Consider the following 12,493-nt stretch of genomic DNA (forward strand, 5'->3'; position numbering starts at 1 on the left):
ATAAACAAAATTTTACACAAAAGATAAAAGAAACTTGTGTAAAAATGGTCTCCCAAATCCCACAGGCATACAGCTTTTTTTTAAGGAAAGTAATCAGACGACGAGTCATAACTCTTTCTTTAGAGACTGTCAGTCGATTCCCCAGACTCGACGAAATATCTTTATTTGGCGAAATATTTATGCGATGACCAGATCTTTCGCTCCGTTCCATCCAATACCAAAGACGTCAACATCTTAAAACTGAACTGTTCGGGCACTTCCACTGATTATCTACTTTTCCTGCAGCGTCCCAGCCGTCCCACACCATCGCATACACTGTTGCGATCTAATAAACGATTCTTTATATTGGTCGTATTTATCTTCTGTCTTTAAGTAAATTCGATCACCATCATCGGTCTTGAAACACGTCTTCTAAATGCCATCGTGTTAACAGACATTATTCATCATTAAATAAATAAAAAAATGCATAAGATGTTTGCACCAACATCTGGATCATGATAAATGAATAACAACATTATTATTATTATTATTATTATTATTATTATTATTATTATTATTATTATTATTATTATTATTACTTATCGAACAACGTCAAATATTATTGTTCTTTTCTTGTTCTTAAGCCAAGTCAATACCGCACCTTGCAGTTAAAAAAATAAAAAATAAATAAATAAGCATCATTTACATTTTGTAATAAGAATGCGTAATTGAATCTGATTGATTGAATAATTATGTAAAGTTTTTGTTATCAAACTTTTTATACAGATGGATGACAGGTGGCCGACATGAAGTTCTGCACTACGCAAAAAAAAAAGAAAAAAAAAAGGAAATGAAATGAGTAAGTCCATCATTTGCCCCCCCCCCCCCATTTAGCCACCCTCCAAGTCTGCTCTAGTTGGGGTCCTACCTCGATACATTTAAAAGTTTCACATGGCCCCCACCAGTTTCTTAGACTATAATGCATTGTAAGCTACATTGCACTGTAGAGAATATAATGTTAATATTATAAAATTATTTTATTATATAATAGATATAATAGCTTGAATTAAAGTGTAAGATGCAAATATCAAATATTATGGTTTAATTGTGTTCTAAACAAAAATATTCATGTCGAAAACATCCCTGTCTTATCCAAGAAACTACTGTTGATTTTATACGTCGAACTCTTCTGCTTGTGCGGTGGCTTTGATTAAAGTTTGAAATGTAAAAATGCTCTAAAAGAAATATTCCTTTTGAACGCATCCCTATCATATCAAAGAACCTACTATTGATTTTATACGTCGGGTCTTTCTGCTTGTGCGGTAATAAAACTTCTCAGATGCAATGCACTTGTGATATTAGGTTATTTAAGGTCTTGACTTTGGTCGAAATCGAACTGTTTCTTCTTTAATCGGATTTTATCGATTATCGATAGAAAATCTTAGAACATTCCCAGATACATGAAGTACATTTGTGTGAAATTAAAAAAAAAGCATCAGCCCAGCCGTTTCTACGTCTATAGGGAATTAGATAATAAAACTAGTAAACTGAGCGCGATAGTAAATACCATTTGCATTTATCTTCAATGATAAATGAATCATAAGTGCATGGAATTAACGAAGCAGATAATTACTGTTTATTGAAATTTTACTTTCAAATTTATTGAATGTAAAAAATTGTTTTAAAAGTATTCAGTCTTGTTTTGTAAACATAATATCCGATTTATGTGCCCTGGATATTAGGTACGGGCAAAAAATGGTCGAATAAAGATAGGCGGACATAGTTTTGAAAGCCGATTTATCATAATTTTTTGTAGGTTTTCAACTACTGTTTGATTGTATTTGAAAGATTAAAGACTAAAGTTAATTTCCTAAAAGGGGGGGGGGGAAAGAGAAAAAATACTTGTACACGTGAAAAATAAAATGTTTATTGAAGTATATCAACATTAACAATGCATAATGAATAAAAATGCACAAGGCAAAATAACATTATAGATATATCGGCAGACGCTACGTCTCGTCCCGGTCCTTTTATTTACAAAAAGAAAAGATTTCAAGACTGTCGCGCCCACTAGTGGTAGTTCATTGAAGTGCAAGGGAGATAATCCGTAGTTCATTGAAGTGCAAGGGAGATAATCCTGTCCAATATATTACATTTATGAAAAATGTTTTCACAGCGAGCTAAACAATTCAGCTAAATTTTGAAAGTTAAATAAGTTCATTGTGATATTCTTTGGCAGATAAATTTTAATTTTGTTGGTCTATTCAAAGATAATTAGTAAAGCCCTATGATATTGAATTTAATAATAAAAAGAACGCTTTGTTTGCACAAAAATACTTAATTAGCCCTCCCCAAATCGATAGATTCTGCCTTTCGCAAAATTCGCAACAAACGGAAATTTTGTAAACATCGATTATACGAAAGCTCCAAATCTGAGACAGTCGAAAGGCTGTCTGAAAATGATGTCATGTAATTAAAAAGAGGTAAGGGGTGCTGGCTTTCTTTTTTTCCCCAGACGCGCATCCGTACATTCCTATCCTAAATGTTTGTATCATTTTTACCATTTTTTATTTAATTATTTTTCTATGTTCCTGTTTTAAATTAATTTTTTATTTTTATTTTTCAAGATTATGTAAAAATTATGTTACGCCGGAAAATATTAGAATCTTACATATAAAAATTATGCGACACCTTAATTTAAAAACAAAAAGTAGAAATATGTTTTGCAATTATGATTTTTTGTGTGAAAATAATAAATGAACAGTGATTAATTCAATGATAATATCTGTAGTTCAAGAAATTAATTTTTCTTCGAGCTATACCAAATTCACGGATCAAGTAAAGAATAGATACCCTGTAGCAGACGCCGCCGCCTGGCGGTGACAAGCGCACATTTCAACTAACACCGGTGATTCGACCTTGACATTGGCACACGCACATAGCATCATCGGTTGTTTGTAAACAAGTCAAATAGCAAACATGCTCGAATATTCGCCAGCAATTTTTTTTTTTAATATATTTACAAAACTTTTGAAGATTTAAAAGAAAAAAATATATATTTACAAAACATTTTTTTTTTTGAAGTAAGTAACAAAACGAACGTATTTAAATAAAAGATATTTAAATAAATGGGTGTCTTCTGTTTCGGATTTTTGCGACCAAATCTTTAAATCTCGATTGTTTATACTTGTGATTTTATTATGCATAAAAATTGTCTCGGCCTAGAAGGATTTCTCCTTCACTGACCACCGACATACATCGCAATTTAAATAAATATTGAGTTGTATTATAATAATAAATAATAATGAACCTTTTTTTTTTAATAAGTTTTATTCAAACAGTTTTTATTTGAATTTAATGGACTGTTTTTTTTTGTTTTCTTTTTTTATTTATTAACTGTTTTATTCTTTTTTATCAAACAAAAATAGAACTTTTATAATGAAATCTATATTATGGACTGTTTTTCAAACATCGAAATTTTAAAATTAAAGTTTTATTTTAAAAAAAAAGAAAAAGAAAAAGACGAGGTGTTTTTTCTTTTCGAGATATTTTTTTCACCATTTATTATTTTGAAATTTTATTCAACAATGAAATAATAAAAAAAAAACTTTTCGATAAATATATTTTTAAAAAATTATTATAAAATATCTATAAAGTCTATTTTTTATGCCTGTAAAAGTTTGTTGAAAGTTCAAATAAAGTTTATAATAATTTAATTGAAAAAAAAAAACACCTCGTCTTTTTTTTATTTATTTTTTTTTAATAAAACTAACTTTAATTTGAAAATTTCGATGTTTGAAAAACAGTCCATAATATATATGTCATTATAAAAGTTCTATTTTTGCTTGATAAAAAGAATAAAATAGTTATTAAAAAGTCCTGTAAATATATTAAAAACGCACTCAGAAAGACGCCCATTTATTTAAATATCTTTTATTTAAAAAAAAATATTGCTCGCGAATATTCGTCAAAATTTAATATTTAAAAATATTATTTTAAAAATATATTAATTGTCGCTGAAGTTAATGTTTTAAAGAAAAATTAAATAAATATTGAATTGTCTTAAAAACGCACACAGACCCCCCCCCACACCACCACCCCAAAAAGCCCATGGTACATTAAAATCAATCTTGGTCGAAAAAATCCGAAACAGAAGACACCCATTTATTTAAATATCTTTTATTTAAATACGTTCATTTTATTACTTACTTTAAAAAAATGTTTTGTAAATATATATTTTTTCTTTTAAATCTTCAAAAGTTTTGTAAGTATATTAAAAAAAAAATTGCTGGCGAATATTCGAGCATGTTTGCTATTTGACTTGTTTACAAACAACCGACGCTATGTGCGTGTGCCAATGTCAAGGTCGAATCACCGGTGTTAGTTGAAATGTGCGCTTGTCACCGCTAGGCGGCGTCGTCTGCTACAGGGTATCTATTCTTTACTTGATCCGAATTCACTAATACGGATTTAGGGAATTTTTTCGTAATGTTCCTGTAAAAATTAAATATATATTTTTTAATTGTTATAATTTACGATGCTTTATCTCCATAAACAAAGCAAAAATAAATTCATGCATTCTTTTTTTACTACTGAAAACCATAACTTTAGTAAAAGTATTTTTGTTTAACTGAAGTAATGCTGTTATGAAGTACGTAGCTGCGGCTACAACAAAGTACATAGCTACGACTACAACCTCGTGCGAAACTGTGCATGTGAAAACACGACTAGCTTCACAGGCCACCATGAATCAGCGAATAAAGCTGTGGCATATTCTTAACCCAATATCGGCTTTGTGTTCTCCCTGCTTCTCGCTATGTAACATGGTGCCAGCAGAATTTCTCTCTTCGGAATTACCCATATACACTCAGTGAACACTTCCAACACATGTTCGGCAAAACCCACGCAGTATAATACTCTAAACTCTAGTTTTACATACGCCCTTGTCTCCGTATGGAAGAGACATTTATTGAACCACGTGGATTTCAAACAAGCTCGGAATTTTGACAAAACCTATTCATCAATAAACATGGCGTATGAAATTCCACCACCAGCAAAATATGGAAATGGATGGCGATTTGCGAGAAAACTGGGTGCTTTTCAAACTAACATGGGACGCGACGGAAATTGGGGAAAAAGCTACAAACGTACAGGTAGGCACACTTCTTTCACTAATCGGCAAGGAATGTCTGCAAATATACAAAAACTTGCCGATGTCGGCAGAGGAACGAGCAGACATAAACAACATTTTGGAAAGACTGGCAGAGTACTTTGAACTCAAACAGAACATCCAGTTAATAATAATGTTGGGGCCAGGCTCCTCAGTGAATCTGGACTCACCCTAGACAGGGCGATAGATATTTGCAGGAGCACCGAACAGGCTGAACAACAGCTCGACAAACTGAACAACCCAACAGAAACGATCCACTACACCAAGGGAGATAAGAAAAAGCCACGAGAATTCATAAACGACTGCAAATTCTGTGGACAGAGCCATGACAAAGGAAAGTGTCAGGTTTATGGACTCACATGTGCTATCTGCTTAAAGCGCAACCATATTGCCAGAGTATGCCAATCACAAGCGCAACCCATCCCATCACAAAGGCAAAATAAATCCTCAACCCAGCGAAGTGCAAAAGTGCGCTACGTGGAAACAGAAGCAGTCAGCAGTGACGAAAGCATTTATGCCCTGAGAAGTCTCACAGATCGCAAAAACTATCAGGCAAATCGACACTGGGGCTAGCTGCAGTACCTTGGCCTTTGCTGACTACAAACGCATTATTGAAGCACCGCTACAACGTCTCTCACAAAGTTGAAACTGTATGACAACTCTATACTTCAACCTTTAGGCTCAATAACACTCCACTTTGAAGTTAAGGGAATAAAAAAAAAAAAAGGTCACCTTCCAAGTCGTGGATAGCAACTCACCATTATTACTTTCTGGACGGGCTAGCTCTGCACTGAAGCTAATAGCTTTTAACACAGAATGTGTGCGACAGCTGAGTGAAGTAAAGGAAGGCATAGACATGTGGAAAGCCATACTGGAATGGTGCCATGCTACCACACCCGGTATGCATAGCTCACCAGCACAAAGGTTCTTTTCCATGCGCACTCGCTTCATGCTACCCTGCAAAACCACAGATTACACACCGCAAGTGCAAGCAGAGGTACAAGATAGCCTCATAAAAAAACGATAAACGGCAAAAACATATTATGATCGTCATACCAAGCCACTACCCAATCTCACCGTAGGACAGCCTGTAAGGGTGAAATGCCACCCACAAATCCCTAACAGCAACTGGTAATCGGACACAGTCATTAATAAAGTAGTAACACGCAGTTATGGGGTCGAAGTAAACGGAAGATGTTATAGAAGAAACATAACCCACATCCATCACCCAACTACTCTCCCAACTGGTGTACACTACACTCCATACCAAAATAAGCCTTCATGCCGCAGCCACTGAGACAAAGAGCTTTCAGGTAAACCCAGGAACACAACGATCCCCAACACATGAGAAACAACTTCGTAGATCTAACCGGGTGATCGAACATGATCAGCATGACTGAGAAACCACACACACACACACACACACACACACACACACACACACACACACACACACACACACACACACACACCACACACACCGACTATAACACACCACACATCCCGTTTAGTCAAACCAAGAACCAATGGGGAAAAGGGGGGGTGTTATGAAGTACGTAGCTACGACTACAACCTCCTGCGAAACTGTGCATGTGAAAACACGACTAGCTTCGCAGGCTACCATGAGTTATTGAATAAAGCTGTGACATAGTCTTAACCCAATATCGGCTTTGTGTTCTCCCTGCTTCTCGCTACGTAACAAATACATTTCCACTAAGATATAAATAAAAATAATGGGTTCATTATATTCTGTGATCATTATTTGATAAATACTGAAAATTTCATTAAAATTGGTTAATTTCCTGATATTTGGTGAATTTTTAAGTAAAGCGAGGTGCTCAAAATGTTCATACATTTTGAGCACCTGCATTCATTTTGCACTTACCTACGTGATATGAATCTCCCCCCCCACACACACACGCACACACACACACACACACACACACACACATATATATATGTATGCATATATATGTATATATTGATATATATATGTATAAGGGTAAACATCACATTATCTGAGTATAACAAACTTGGAGCTATAGACTGGTTTTATTATCAGAATAATTATTAATGGGATATATATATTATTTTATTTAGGTATCCAAGAACACAATTCACGTGTTGTAATTTTGGTTCTGGAGCCATGAATACCCCAGCAGATTATGGATGGATGACAGACGTAGGTTAAACCCTTGGGGATATCATAAGCTTCAAGATTAAAAATATACTTTAAAATCTTAATTTGTTGAATAAGCTAGCTTAGCTTTTTCTGTATCTGTTTAATTAATTAATAAATCATAGACACATTTTAGGGTTTACCAAACTAGAAATATCAAACGGCTCTGGTTGTCTCCCTTTAACTGTTATAAGTACTTACGGCAATCTTGGGTTCCCATAATTTCAGCTAATTTTTTAAAATTAATAACGAGCGGGATTATCTCCCTTTCGTAGCTAAGAATACCCGTAGCTAAGAATACCCGATATTTGCCAATCCCAATAGATGAGAATGAAAGAGAATAATGGAATAAAAAATAGAATGGGATCAATTACCTTGAATGATGAATGAGGATTAAATAAGTATAAGGTAACGTTTGGGCTTTATGTCCCTATTAAATAAAATATTAACCTAAAACTGGTCTTAAATCTAAAAAATAAGTTAGCCGATAGTAAGTAGCGAGCATAGGTTGAATACGAAACTAACATAACCGTAACGTTTTAGCTTAGTTGATCCGGCCATATTATAAATAAAAAAAGAAAATTCTAGATTTTTTAAAAAAATAAGTTATGTGAAATAAAGAAATATAGAAATCTAATTTAAGGAATAAACGAATAGTATTATTATTAAAAGATATCAAATGGCTACAGTTTTTTTTTTTGGTAACTTCTTCTAACAAGTTTTAAATAGTAATACGAAAATTAGGTGATATAAAAATATTTAAATAAGCTCCTGACAAAGATGCGTCCGGGATAAATGTTTTCGCATGCTTTATTTCTTTTAAGGGAACTGTCTTTACATATTGTTCTATTGTTAAAGTGTTTTTTCTTCAATAAGTCTGAAGAGAGGCTGGTTATGTGAAAATTTTCAAACACCATAATGTTAGAATTTGTCCAATTAGTCTTGAAACAATTGTAACTAACAATGAATTACACTTTTTTTTGCTATCAATTCTTTTTTTTGAAGTCTTGGTTTTGATAATACAGTATATATATATATATATATATATATATATGTGTGTGTGTATGTGTGTATATATATATGTCTATATGTTTATATATATGTATATATATATATATGTATATATAGTATATATACGTATATATATATATGTTTATATGTTTTATATATGTATATATGTATGTATGTATTTATTATTATTATTATTATTATTATTATTATTATTATTATTATTATTATTATGAAAACCAACAGAGACACTTTGCTTTATGACTCTTTTTGTTTTTTAATTTGTCGATTTTCCGTATAATCTTTTTTGTATCAAAATCAAAAATATTAATAAAAGTTCCATAGTTGTTGCTATCACGAGCGCTTTCGATTCGTCCACGAATCATCGTCAGGTGTTGAAGTAAAAGTCCGAAGGAGCGAAAATTAGAATTAAAAGTGAAAACTAAAATATACAGTAAACGGCGATAAGTTAAAATATATAGAGTTGATGAAAAGTCGATTAAAAATAAAGGTCGATTAAAAATTCGAGTATTAAAATCAGCAAGTTTTCAAAATTTATCAAATGATGATCACGGAATATAATGAACCAATTATTCTTAGTTGAATCTTAGTGTAAATGTATTATTTTGTTTAAATAAAAACACCTTTAATAAAGTTATGGTTTTAAGTAGTAAATAATGAATGAATTTATTTTTGTTTTTTTATGAAAATAAAGCATCGTAAAATGTAGCAATAAAAAATAAATGTTTTTTCGTAATGTTCCTAAAACAATTTCTTTTTTATTGTTACATTTGATATAACTCGAAGAAAAATTAATTTCTCGAACGGCCGATATTATCATTGAATTAAGCATTGTTTATTTAATATTTTCACACAAAAATATAATTTTAAAAAAATATTTCCTTTTTTTTTCTTGCCTTAATGAACATGCGATTCCACCATAACATAATTTTTATATAATCTTGAAAAATAAAATAATTGAAAAGATTATAAAGCAGGAACATAGAAAAATAATCAAATAAAAAAATCGTAAAAATTATACAAACGTTCAGAATAGGAATATACAGATACACGGCCGGAAAATAAGAAAACACGTACTCCCTCTCCTTCCAACGACCTGACGTCATTTTCAGACACATTTTGAGTTTTTGACATTTTGGGCTTCCGTAAATTCCATGCTTAGACGACTTCATTTTATTTTTTTTTGCGCGGAGCAAGAATCTCTCATTTTGGGGGTTAATTAAGCTATTTGTTTTGTACAAACAAAGTGTTTTTTAAAATTTAATTCAATATCTTAGGACTTTACTAATTATCTTTGAAATAGACATAGAAAACTAATATTTATCTCTCAAGGGATTTTTACGATGAATTTATTTAAGTTTAAAATTTAGCTGAACTTGTCAGTTTCCGAATGTCGCCGTGAAAACATTTTTCATTATAAATTTTTTTACACGTGTACAAATATCTTCTTCCTTTTTAAAATTAACTTTAGGTTTTGATCTTTTAAATACAATCATAAAGTAGTCAGAAACTTACAAAAAATTATGATAAAACCGGCTTTTCCCGCCGTTATTGTCCGTACCTAAAAAAATATATAAAATGTAGTTATATAGCTAACTACACAATTTAAATGTACACATCTTCCGAATAATCATTCTTCTTTTGAATTCTGTGCACAAATTGTTACCATTTTGTTGGCTATAATTTTGAATTCCAACACCATTCTTTTTAAACGCAAAGTAGGATTGGATCCCACAGAATAAGGGAGAAGGGTGTGCTTTCTATCATTGATGAGGGAAATCACTATAGTTGATGGCCGAAGAAAGTAAACGATTAAACACAAAATAAATATCCCCTCTCCTTCCAGAAAAGGGAGGCTGTGATAAGACCTTCCTCTTTTTCAAATGACTTATAACGTTTGAGAACAATCAAAACGTTTGCAAGAGACAATCTCTATCAGGAGAGCTCTATTTTGCATTTTAAGCAATCTCTGGTCGAATTTTCTCAGAGTTAGAGCCAGCGAAATTTGCACTTTTAAACGATTATTTCAATTTATAATTCATTGTTTTTATTCCTTATATTAATTAATTTTGTTCATCATTTTCATTTTCAAAAGCAAAGGAAGCCGTTCTTTAAAGAATGGCCTACAGAAACTCTGCCATAATCTAAAATTAGGGAAGGGCTTTCATATGGCTCTGGCTGTTGCTGAAACACTCAAGCCTTGACTTTATGCCCTTCTCATCTCTGACGAGTATTGACTCAATGAACATGGACACTTAATAAAATGACTCGTAAAGTAAAGAAAACAAGTATAAAATAATATATATATATATATATATATATATATATATATATATATATATATATATATATATATATATATATGCAGAGAGAGTTTTTGGAGTGTTTGTGTATTATTTATTCGTATCGCATTTTTTATGATTTAGTGTTCAGCATTGTCATCTAATTTACATATGTGGGTATACCATAAACACACATGTAAATAAGATGATAAATAATAAGGTTCTTTATTTCTATATAAGAAAAATCACTGATGAGGGAAATCACGACTGTTGCTGGTTGCAAAATATAAACGATAGAACAAAAGATAATTAAATACCCTCTTCTCCTCCCAGAAAATAGAGGCTGTTACAAGACCTTCATGTTTTTGAACTGGCTTAGTACGTTCGAAAACCATCAAAAGGGTTTGCAAGGGACCTTTAAAGAATGATCTCTAGAAATTCAGCCTTGACCATAATCGAAAATTGGAGGGTGACTTCTGTATGGTTCTGGCTGTTGCCGAAAAACTCAAGCCTGGAACAGTATAGAAATATCTGCGAGACATCTGGAAAGTGAAATAAACTATAAAACCAATTCATCGTTTGGAGTGAAATGAATCTTCGTCCCCAAAACAGATACCAGTCTCCCTCCAAGATGAGATGAATTCAGATGGACCAACATCCACGACGCAGAAGGTATGTCCGAAAATACATGACATGTACCACACACACACACACACACACACACACACACACGCACACACACACACACAAACACACACACACACAACGGCATATGAACAACTAGACAGAACAACTAGGCGATCACACAACGTTAACTCTGACTAGACGATCACACAGATCCCCTTTATGATACAACACAACATTAGTTGGCTGGCTAATGGAAACCAGAGCGCATTATTGTTATATCTTGACTTATTGAGAGTTCAGCGCGAAAGAGGGAGAGATATACAGAACAGGAAGTGACGTGACTATGTCGCTCTCTGGTTACTAGAGTTAAAGGGCGATAATCGAGTTTGCCTGGTAATTTCAATTTCCACAGTCTGCCCTTGCTATGCACTCTCCCTATGCCCCAACTGAAAAAAAAAAAAAAAAAAAATGATTCCTTCCTAGTAGTGGCCACAAGTTGCAAATATTGTTCTACAAAAAGTCCTCAAATAATAGAAACTTTATTATCCATTTATTATTTTAAAATTATGCTTATGAATCAAGTCGAATTTCCCTAAAAAGAAAATGTTTGATATTTGACTTGATATGTAAAATGTAAAAAACATAATCAATTAACAATAAACAAATACATTATAGATGCGACGAAAATATAAAAAGGTACGTTTCTGCTTCCATTTTATAAATCCTTCAAAAAGGTCTGAGGTGGCGTAAATATGAACATTGTCGCAATATTAGCAGACACCATCCTTCACCCCACTTTTACCACAGAGACGTAACATAGTTTCACCTGGTGCCTCTTATTGTTTTAATTCTGAGAAATTGTTGAGATAAACTTATTTTCTTACATTCAAATACCTGTAGACAAGTTCTAAATTGTTTTCGTATTGTTTTCCCATTTACTGTGAGTAAATGCGGTACCCACTTTAAACACACCGTTCTCATTGACTAATGTTCATGCAAAATGATTAATCTTCTCTATATTCATCTATTTAACTTCTCGTTGTCACTTTTGCAAAAAACGTTTTCCTGGAAAATTGCCAAATGTGGGCAACCTAAGCGTTCCACATCATTTGTGACTGTACGACTGCGTTTAAAGTCAGCATTTATTAACTGTTGGTTCAAAATTCGATTAGCATTGATAAATTGAATGCTTTGTTTAATCACTTTTGTTTTTCATCAGAAAGCAAT

The sequence above is a fragment of the Euprymna scolopes genome, chromosome 17 (genome assembly GCF_053919585.1).
Source record: "Euprymna scolopes isolate OS-2025 chromosome 17, ASM5391958v1, whole genome shotgun sequence".
NCBI lineage: Eukaryota > Metazoa > Mollusca > Cephalopoda > Sepiida > Sepiolidae > Euprymna > Euprymna scolopes.